Source organism: Sorghum bicolor, chromosome 3, assembly GCF_000003195.3.
Source record: "Sorghum bicolor cultivar BTx623 chromosome 3, Sorghum_bicolor_NCBIv3, whole genome shotgun sequence".
Classification (NCBI taxonomy): Eukaryota; Viridiplantae; Streptophyta; class Magnoliopsida; order Poales; family Poaceae; genus Sorghum; species Sorghum bicolor.
Window position 1 is genome coordinate 60,467,373 of NC_012872.2, and position 12,163 is coordinate 60,479,535.

Genomic DNA, 12,163 nt, shown 5'->3' on the forward strand with positions numbered 1-12,163 from the left:
AGTTGGTAATGGATAATTAATAATGATCGTTTTATTGCTAGGGTTTGGGCTGGGTTCGTGCAGAAACACCGTCCAGAGTTGAATGCATCACTTTCAAAGCCCATCTTACTTCAGTGGGTTCTACGGCAGACACCGGGCAACAATTTGTGTGGCTACTATGTGTGCGAGTTTATGACGGTGTATGCCAAAAGAACTAATCTTGAGCACCTAAAAGTATGTAACATGTATATATAATAAGTATATTTCATTTATTTGTTGCTATTTAATAAATCCTATTCATACCTCTAACTTTTTTCTTTAATGTCTATTAAAGGAGATGTGGCTGAAGGAGCAGGTGTTGGATGCGGTGCGCCTAAAAGGAATTCAGGAGACAATCGCAGGATTTCTTAATGACCAAGTCCTGGATTCCGGCGGCGAGTGCTATTTCAACCCTCAGGAGCAGATGAAACCAAATAACGATGATCATTTGTACGATGCTTGAGTGGTGGAGAAAAATTGTGTTGTAAATACTTTGTCCGTGAAGCATATGTGTAAATATTTTATTATGGACCTATAGATATAATTATTTATATATATATATAGTGTTTTATAGTATATTTATATGTAATCCTTTAAATTATATAAATTATATAGGTGCGCGTTCCATAAACTACCAGCAAACAATACGCATTCGAAAATAACAATAACATAATTGTAAACCCTAAATGGAAAACCAAATGAAAAGAAAAAAAAAAGAAAAAAGAAAAAAAGTCTTTAGTCCCGGTTGGTAACAACAACCGGGACTAAAAGTGGAGGCCAGGTGGCACACCCTGGCGCACCTTTTAGTCCCGGTTTCTGTTACCAACCGGGACTAAAGGTGGGACATTTAGTCCCGAAACCTTAGCCCCGGTTCCGTAGCCGGGACTAAAGGCGCTTACGGCCCGGGGCTAAAGCCCTTCCCTGTACTAGTGATAAGGGCAAAGAAGGAAAACTCCCCCACAATTAATCACTCTTTGGTACTCTTTGGTATGCGCAATTATATCCTAAACGACTTCTAATACCAGTACGGAGGGAGTATATGTGTATCCAAACAAGGCCTAAGACAATGAGATAACGGTTTAGTATGACTTTGAGCCGATGATAGAGTTTTGTGTGCACTTACCTCTCATCAGCTTACGGTTACGGCTGGGCTAGATGAGCTCACTCCAGAGGTGCACGCAAGTCGGCACTTGCACTTCCTCAAAAGGTTGGTGTACCCATGCAAAACTCAGGTGATTCAAGGAATTCGGTGGCTCATGTGATTTTACAAGTGGGAACAAATCAGGTGATCTATTTGTTTTTCTCACTCAGATAATATGATGGGCTTAAATCACATGATTTAGATCATGTGATTTGAAGGGCTCCATCACACGAATTTGATGGGGCAACATAGGTATAGGCCAAATATTTATATATAAATATTTAGTTACACAAACTGTATCTAGCAACTACACCAAATAATTGTCATAACTTTAATTAGTATGGTATAAAACTACAAATCTAGTATAAAGTGATAGTAACTGAATTTGAAGTGTGAGAGAGTAGAATTTCATCCGCATCTTAGCTCCTCTCATGCGTACTATTTACGAGGAAGAAAGGGAAAACAAATTAAAGCAAAAAAAACAAGTACGAAAAAGAAGACTTTCCTATAACAAAACCTGAATAATTTTATATATTGGAGCAAACCATAAGCATATGACAAAATATGAAATTATTTCGTAGATGCAAAATAGCATAACCTTTTGGATCTTCAGTTAACCAGACATATCGAAATAGGAAAATGACAAAACACACAAGAAAGAATTATTCTATAGATTCCAAAAAATACAAATTTTAGAGACCTTGTATTAAGGCCTTGTATTAACCCTAAACCCTAAACCCTAAACCCTAAACCCAAAAACCTAAAATTTATCAAGATTCCCCGTCATATCAAATCTTTAGACGCATGCATTAAGTATTAAATATGGACGAAAATAAAAACTAATTGCACAGTTTGGTCGGAATTGACGAGACGAATCTTTTGAGCCTAGTTAGTCCATAGTTAGACAATAATTACCACAAACAAACGAAAGTGTTACAGTGTCGCGAAATTTTTCTCTTCGTGAACTAAACAAGGCCTAACATACAAAAAACGAAACAAAGTTTAGTTAGTGTGCGGGGTCAGTAGCACTAATGATCAACAAGATGTCTAAAATAAGAGAACGGTGTCACAAAAATGCCAAAACAATTGCTAAGTACTCCCTCCGTCCTAGAATAAACGCACATCTAGTTTTCAAAAAGTCTAATATTTTTAAAACTTTGATCAAACTAATATAAAAATTAGATGGTACTCTGCGCGTTGTTGCAAAAATTACATTATGTTGTACAGAAGAAGAATTGGCAGTACTATCTAATGATTACGCCATAGTGCATTGTTCTGGGATTTGAGGGATAAATCTAGATAAACAATACATAATAATATGAATATGACAAAGTGTAACAACTATTTTACTGATACACCTTTTAGAGCATCTCCAAGAGCCTTTCTAAATCTCACTCTCTAAATTATTATTTGGAGAGCCATTTGCATAAAAATCGCTTTCTATATTTTTTTACTTTCCAACAATTTTGCTAAATCTCATGCACACTCTAGAGAGTCATTCTCGTCTTCTACTCTTCTATATTTGGCTAGCGAAAAATCCAGAATAGACAATGGTCATATTTGGATGACCATTTAGAGAAGCTGTTGGAGGCTAGTTTTTCACCGAAATTGTTATTCTTAGCATTTAGGAAGAATATACAAAGTCTCTTGAAGATGCTCTTAAAGGAGCATTACACAAAGTTATCATGATTTACTTGATAAAAATACTGCATGAAAGTCAACATTATTTCACTTTTGTCATTTCCTTTCATAGGCATCACCTGCTAGAGCAAAAGGGAAAAATTAGCATAGGACTTCTTAATTCTTAACATTCCGTTGGGAAAAAGATGGCGTATTTGAAATCACTCCCTGGCATCACCTGGCTGCTCTTATTTTGGGCCATCACCGATCAGGTCCAGCGATGTTGGTTTTACAGTGATTATACTTTGTTGGATGATAATATGTCTTATCAAAAGAAATGAGAGAGTAGGTCTTTTTCTCCAAGGAAGAATGGAAATGATCGGTTTAAGCAAAGATGAAACGCTACGTTGACAAAATAATATAATGTTGTTTCTTTCTCTATTCGAGAACTACCACGTCCATCCTAAAATAGTGTAAACATCGTTTTTCGAGATTTATAAGAAATGATATCAATATTTATATGACTTATTATGAAAATATATTTTATAATTTTCTAAAAAATAAAACATATTTTATAATTAATTTAATAATATTTATTATTATTATTATTATTATTATTTGATTAAACTTGAGATCTGTCAAAAATGAGATATTGTGACGGTGAATTGGTGAGTCTGGCTGGCACGGCAGCAACTATCGGGCCTTGCTAGGCCGTGCAACAGAGCACGACAGTTTCACACCTCGGTTGTCTGGGGCCGTGGATGGCTTGACTCGGCCCAACCATAGAACCACAACCGAGCTCAGAAATGGTCTGAACTTAAGAGGACACGATCACACGATCAACTAACCGTGTGTTTGGTTGGAGGTTGGGTGGGTTGGGTTGGATCCAACCCAGTTTTTGGGGACGGAGCCAACCCAAAAGAGTGTTTGGTTGCACTTTAATTTTGGGGACAGACCCAACCCATTTTAGTGTTTGGTTGAAGGATTAGGAACGGAGCGGCTCCGTTCAGTGTTTGGTGAACATCAACCCGGCTGGAGCGGCTCCGTCCCCCAGATTTTGACGGACGAGTCCAACCCGCATCTGAGAGGAATATTCCACTCTGGAGCCAACCCAACCCTCCCATCCTCCAACCAAACAGCCATGGGAACGGGTTCGCTCCGACCCGGCTCACTCCGCTCTCCAACCAAACACACGATAAGTGCAGGATTCAAAAAGAAAAAAAAAACAAGTGCCATGCATTGCTCTGTATTGCATCTCTCACCCATTCGAATTCACAACTCACACGCTTGGCAACGGGGAACTTGCTTCTTGTTCCCAAAAAAAATTGCAACTCGAGCTTCTCTTCAACCAAAAAGTCATCCAAAAGTTAACACCGATATATGTGTACGAATAGGAGCAATTAGCTGGCGTTGAAGAAGAAGAACTACAAGTATCGAACACTATCAGATACTTGTAAACATAAGAAATATACAGCAGCATGCTGAATGGTGGGTTACCTCAGTTGATCACAAAAGGATCAGGCAGGACAACCGGACAAGGAGATATATAGAAGCGTTGAAATTCTCCAAACTCAGGAATAAGCCAACAATCATCAATTCACCATATATTCCTGTATCTCCCAGATATGTACTCCCTTTCTTCATCAGTATTGACAACAAAAATCAGTATCAACAAAGTGTGCAAGAGAATTGAAAAACAGTTACTGAACTCATGGAGGAAGCAAAGCGGCAGGTGTTGGATGTTTCATCCTCATTGCTTGGTGTCTCCAAACTAAACACGAAACAAAAGGATCATCTAGCTAGTGGCAGCTAGCTAGGAAGATGATCAAATGACCAACTTAACGCACATCACCGACTAACAAGAGTCACATTACCCACCGCCACACTAAACTATCTTTTACGGAACATATTAGATTATAATGTCACAACAAATGTCTATATATATCAGCATATCTCTGCAAATTAAAATGATCGAACCTGGAGAACATTTCACTGCTTTGCTAAGCACCTGCACCAGGGCACAGGATTTTGCAGGACAAAAATAGAAGAAAGCAGATTGCATTGAAATTCGCGCTCAACTCAGCACTCATCATCATGTTTCAGATGTGTGCATTCCATCGCCAGCAATCCAGTATCAATATCGATTATCAACAGCAAAGCGATGCAAGAAGATGAACAAGATAGTGAACTTAGCTCGCAAACAGCGGTTAAACGAGTTCACGCATTTCCCAAGTCTTTGGCTCACTTTCTGAAATCTGAATTACTTCTAGGCGACGCATAACAGCTGAACAAGCCGATGAGCAGATGAACTTGACCAAATTAACCGCGATCACATACCAAACCAATAGTTCTCAGGGCGTGTGCGTGTACTTACTTCCCTATGGCAAATTACCCACCACCGGGATACCCCAGAGGAAGCACAGCACCAGGACGGCGATCCTCAGGATGCTGGTGGGTCCCGGCACCACGGCGCCCCACGACACGACGTACGCCAGTGCATACGCTGCGGCGGCCGTGACGAGGATCCCAGGGAGGAGGTGGACGCGGCTGAAGGCCAAGGCGAGGACCCGGGACACCAAGAGGAACACGAGGGCTTCGTCCAGAAGGAGCTCGTTCTGCTTGATAACCTCGACGCGGCCCGCGGCCTCCACATAGGCCGCGGCGTGCGCGGCCACCTCAGGATCATCCAGCACCAGGCCCTCTGGCGGCTCCTGGAGCGCGAGGCGGGCCACCGCAGCGTTGAACGCCACCTCCACGAGGCGCTGGCGGGCCTGCGCAAGCTGGGCGGCGGCCTCGGCGTGGAGCCCGGCGTTCTCGCCGATCTCGGCGCGGATGAGGTCGACGTTGCGCTGCACGGTGTCAACGTCGCCAAGGCGCCCGGCGAGGTCGTCCATCAGTGCTTCTACAATGGGGTTGGCATGCGCCATCGGTGAGCGTGGGGTGAGGGCCGCTGCTGCGACTGCGAGAGGTGGATGGGTTTTGGTCGGGCGGCGCTGGCGACTGGAGAGTGGAGAAAAAGGAGGCCTGCAGTGCAGCAGGGCTGCAGAGGGATCCGAACAGAATGCCACGATACTACTTGAGCAGTAAGGCCTTGTTTAGGCCTTGTTTAGTTCCAAAATATTTTGCAAAATCGACACTATAGCTATTTCGTTTGTATTTGACAAATATTGTCCAATCATGGACTAACTAGACTTAAAAGATTTGTCTCGTCAATTTCGACTAAACTGTGCAATTAGTTTTTATTTTGTCTATATTTAATACTTCATGCATGTGTCTAAAGATTCGATGTGACGGGGAATCTGAAAATTTTTTGAGAACTAAACAAGGCCTTAGTTCACCCCGAAATCCAAAAAATTTTCAAGATTCCCTGTCACATCGAATCTTGTGGCACATGCATGAAGCATTAAATATAGACAAAAATAAAAACTAATCACACAGTTTGACTGTAAATCACGAGATGAATCTTTTGACTCTAGTTAGTCTATGATTGGATAATATTTACCACAAACAAACGAAAGTGCTACAGTTCCGAAAACTTTTCAGTTTTCGGAACTAAACAAAGCCTAAGTAAGACTAGCGACCGTTAGGCCGTGTTTGGTAGTGCTTTAGCTGTGGCTTTTTCCTAAAAACTCAACTAAAGGGTCCAAAAGTTATATATGCTTTTGTTAGAAGTGGCTTTTTTTATAGTACAAATCTAAAAGCATTTCTTCCACGCTTTCACTGGTTATGTTGTATACCTTGCTCTTTCACGATTTCTTCCACATCCGCACATGCAATAAAAAGGGCCACCACAAGCATGAGCTCCGCTCCTCCATGGTCGTGCTTCTTTCCCATCTCCATGGCCGGCGTTCGCCGCCCCAACCCTGATGTGCCTATGGGCCCAAACCGCTGATGTGTCAATGGAGCCGAATCTAGTCGAGCATTGCCTATAAGATGAGAACAAGGTTGTTGGGTATATAGCCCGATTCTGAACGCTACATGTGGCTAGGCCTAGGCTAGCTTGGGTTAGAAATTGTTTGAATCAATGTACGAGGAACGTAAATGAGACACAAAAGATTGAGACAACGAGATTTTCTTGTTCAAAATGATTGCAAAAGTTTTTTTGCAATTTTATTAAACAAAAAAATAAAAATAAAAGTATCATCTTAATTTTTTGAGTGGAAATCCAGCAAAAAACCACACAACTAGAAAGAGTGCATCACTCGTCCTATATAACTTTGGTACACCAACAAAATAACTAACAACTCTGTGTCACTACTTGCTCAGATTAACTATACCCAACTTTGCCAAAAATGACATAACTAGCAACTAACTTAGAGGCTTATAGCGCCTCAGACCAAGAACAACTAGCAAAATTAATCTGGACAAACTGCAAGCATCACCAACAAAACAACTTGGAGCATTGCCATTGCCGCACAGTAAGAGCAGAATAGTGGAGCCAAAGAACCTAAGGACACATTGAGGAAGAAAACAGATGGTGGACCCGTAGGAAGGTTTTTCACCCATAAATTCTAGTATGGTAGGAGAAGAGGTAGAAAGATGACACCTCCAAGGAGAAAGCGATGACCACAAACATCATCTAGGATTTCTCCCTAGCCTCAAGCAAACCACCTCCATTACCAGAGCCAGCCATCCAACCTCGCGTGGGTGGGGGATACCTATCCCAAAGAGAAGTGCTAGTGATGACACATGAACATTTCCATCGACACTAGATGCCACCACGCACATAGCGGACATCCTCGACACACATGTAGCCGCAGGAAGACTACCAAGGAGATAGGATACAGAGAGGCGAGGTTCCAGTAGCGCCCACCTACAGCCATGAGAAGTCACGACGTGAAGGCCACCTGGTGCCTCGGGGAAGGACCGGGTCCTTGAGCCAACCAAAAGGAGCCCCAACGACCATTGTTACCCCTTTCCATAAGCGGACAATCATTATTGCGACACCACCCTCCACCTATTGGACAACACCACGCACATGAGCCCACCCCTAGGGACAAATCCAACGGGAGTGCAGGGGATGCTTGAGCAACCCTTCCTCCCTATTGCCTATGAGCATATTGGTCCAATAGCCTCCCCTCATTTTTTTCTACCATGGGTTGAAGCTTGGGGTGCTAGAGATTGAAGAAAGGCGTTGGAGGTTGAATAAATGAGCTGTTCGTCTAGTATCATTTATGTCTAGCTAACCCTAATTTGTTTATCTGAATGTGCCCTGCCCACCACCAACATCAGGAGGCTAGATTTAGCTACACAATTGATTAATTTGACCATGAACTAGATCATGCCACATTGGAGCCAATATGGCCACCACTACAGGGAGCCAAGAACACAAACAAATTACTATAAACTCGTGAAAGCGGAGAGGAGGAGAAAAGGAAGCCTCAACGTCATCTAATGAACATCCTGGGACCCTAGGAGACCGCTTTGTCGGCAACAAGATACATACTCCCTCTGGTCGTTCTAGGATTTGGGGGAGTACCAAGGAAGTGAGCAAATGACTTTGCTTGCCTCTATACTTGCAATTATTACATGAACAAAGGCTACTTTGAATGGACCTGTGGAGTGGGTGGGTGTCGAGTGGGTGGACTTGGGGAGGGGGCAAACTATGCCTGACTAGCTACGCAGTGGAAGTAGTACAATGGTAGGCGTGGGAGTAGGCAGTGACACTCTTTACAAGACAAAATTTGAACCTCAAAACTAGGACATATGGAGTAGAGGACAATGAGGGAGGGCGATGGCATGGGCGCCTTGGGTAAACTCGAGCACTAGTGGAGCTTAGTTAGGACCCTACTGAACCATGCCTCCCTCTCCCTAATATTGCTAAGTTATATGTGAAGAATTAGATTTTAGGCTAAACTAGACCAAAGAATTACTATTCTTTCTCTTGTAATTCACACACAATGAAGACTAGCTCCTATTGAAAACTGAGTTAAGCTCCACCACTGTGCTCGAGTCGCCCAAGAGGGCGAGAGGAGGACATGGATGCCCATGAGAAATAAATTTGTTATCCAAATAAGACAATGAGAATGAGAATGTCGTTTGAATATATACAAAACTGGCCCACGAACGGACATGCTCGTTTGCACTTTGTTCTGCATTGGGTGAGACGGAGATTTAATTTTAGCGGTCTTGATCGAATCTAGTATTGGCATCAATTTTGCTCATGATCCTTAAAAATGTAAAGGGAAAATGTGATGTAATGCTATGAGAGACTCATTTTAATCAATAAATTAATTGTGGTAGGATGTGTAAACAGCGGAAATACCCAATCGCTCTCGAATAGATGAGATAATTCGGTCCAAGATAGGAGAGGCGTGTGGATGAGGTAATTCACCCTAAGATAGGAGAGGCGTGCGGATGAGGACGAGAAATGCAGTCGCCAACCTAGTCCGTGGTTCAGACTGTTTAATCTCTCAGATGACTTCCGATCAAGAAGAAAGTAGCAACGATTTTTGACTATTATTTTAAGAAGGCAGTCAGTGTACAGTAGCAAATCGCCGAACAGTGCCACGGTTCTGAGGTAGTGGGTTAATGGATCGTAATAACAAAGTGCAATGTAAGCGGAAATATCGCTTTGAAAATATCAGAACAGCAATTATCATGTCCTCTGATGTGTACTTATTAATTTCATATCATCACTTCATCAGTACCGGCCCACTTAGGGTCCCCTTTGGAACTCAGGAAAATAAAAACAAAGAAATAGGAAAAACAAGGAATTGTACCAGAATGCAGTTGTAAATCAGGTGATTGGAAAACACAGAAATTTGAAAAGCATAATCACTTCAATGGACTACATGAAAACGTAGGATTTTTCCTAAGCGGTTTGAATTTATGCTAAAGTTCATGTAAGACGCGTTGGAACGAAGGAAAATCCTAGGAGGAGTAGAGGTTTCAGTTCCAGATGAAAGGAACTGCCTCCGCGCGTTTGGAACAGGAATTCACGAAAGCCTTTCGAGAGGAACGGTGAGAAAGTGTGTACTCTTGGAAAACTTTCCTGCAATGCTCGTGCGCTAACCAAGCTCGTTGCAGCGTTGATTTTATTACCTTTGTAAACTGAGGGCTTGTTTAGTTCCGAAGTGAAAAGTTTTCGGAACTGTAGCACTTTCGTTTGTTTGTGATAAATATTATCCAATCATAGATTAACTAGAATCAAAAGATTCGTCTCGTGATTTACAGCTAAACTGTGTAATTAATTTTTATTTTCGTCTATATTTAATGTTTCATGCATGTGCTACAAGATTCGATGTGACGAGGAATCTTGAAAATTTTTTGGTTTTCAGGGTGAACTAAACAAGGCCTGAGAGGAAAGAAAGAAAAGAAGAAGACAAGGAGCGACATGAACACTAGCACGAGCTACCGCCTGCTAGGAGCGTTCCATGGGTGAGGGCACTCACAATGCAGACTCTATCATAGAGTCTAAAATTATTTATTACCTCGAACACTGTGGATTTGGAGTCTAAATAAGACTTGGAGTCTTATTTTTTCTACTTCTTTCTTCAATAAATATGCTGCCACATCAGCAAAATACCATAAATAATATGTAATTAATTGTCTTGGACTCTGTGATAGAATCTTGCATTAGGAGTGCCGTGACAGACTAGTAGCGGCGCCATGAAAAACTTCCATGAGTGAGACCGTGAGAGACTAGTAGACTAGCAATTGGCTTGTGATGTGAGCTAAGGCTGCAAGAGAACGGCGAGAGGATGCTGCTTTTTTACCGTGTGCGGTGGATGAGCCAAGTCTATGGACCATGAGCCCTGGGTTCAGCGGATATTTGTATTTTTCCTTTCCTCTGTTTTCCGATTTTACTCTTGTCCCTTTTCTGTACCCTTTTTTTTTCTTTCCTCTGTTTTTCGTTCCTTAATTCCAAACAGTCCCTCAAAGAAAAATTTCATACACTATTCCTATGCTCCATTCCAGTGAATCAAGAGCATGAACAGTACAATTCCAATAGGATTCGGGTCTAGAGTTTTAATACGATGGGATCATCAAGTTACCGTAGCTGCTCGGCATATGCAGCATATGCTCGAGTAGTTCTAGCTATGATATGGTGTACACACTTTGCACATCATAATCCCAAACAAAAATCACCACGAATTGATTTACAAACTGTCACAGCCTGCACGTTGTTGTCTCGGACATCAAAAGTGATGTAGACAGAACAATATCAGAGACCACACAGATTATGGACCCAACAAAGACAACCCATTTGTAGGCATGAATAGAAATGAGAACAATGCATTTGCCAAATACGTGACTTGCAAACATGAAGAATAAAAAAAAGCGCAACACGATAACCCACAGGAAGATAAGCACCCGAACTAAATATTTCCTGAACGTAATAGTACCCACGTTTCACAAATTTGTCTAATGATTCCAGATACCATATTAGCTGTCAGCTTGCACTGGTCAGACAAACATACAAGGCATACACATCTCACATAGAAAGTTTCCACCCAGCATGCCACATGATCTAAATTACCAAATAGTAGCTACAGGACCAACTAAGGCCTCGTTCGGCACCACCGGATTGGCCCGTTCCCGGGCCTGTTCCGGATGGATCGCTGCAGCCCGTTTCCAATCTAGCTGTGAGTAAAAATGTGTGTTCGTTTCAGCCCGGTCTGGAAACAAAACTAGCCCAGAACGAAAACGGGCTTCACATATCCTTGTGTCCATGGCCAGGAACAAAACCGGACCATCCTACCTCCGGAACGAAACCCTCCGGAGTCCGGAGGCGACGGCTCTAACTCGAGCAGCGACGGCTCTAACTCGAGCATAGGCGACGGCGGGGCGACGCGAGGCAACCGTGGGGCAACGCGAGGCGACCGCAGCGTGGCGCACGGCGACGGCGACCCTACGTCCTTCCCCTTCCTGCTTCTCGCCGGTGATCCCCTTGCTCCCCCCTTCTCTCCCCTTCATCTGGACATGTATTTTAGGGTTCTTGATTTGGTTCTTACGCGTCTTGTCCTGGATCCGGAGTATTTGGAATATTTGGGTACTCTTGCTGGCATCTAATAGGAGCCCGTGTGCCTGCTTGTAACCTGTTAGATCCTGATTAGGTTTTCATGCTTCCTGTACAATGTAAATCCAACGGCCTGGATGATCTGGAAAGAACGTAACAGGAGAACGTTTGACGCAATCTCTGCCACCGCGGACCAGGTAGCTCGCAAAACAAAGGAGGAAGCCGCCGAGTGGGTCGCTGCAGGGTTCCGGGACTTGGCCATCTTCACTTCTACCTAGAGCGCCCTAACCCTCTCTCTTAGTAGCACTACCTCTCGTTCAGGAAGTACAATCAGTTAGCTCCGCCGTTGAAGCCGTCCATCGCGATGGACGGCCATGGTTGATTGGGTCGATCTGGCCAGCCCATGAAGGATGAATTTGGCC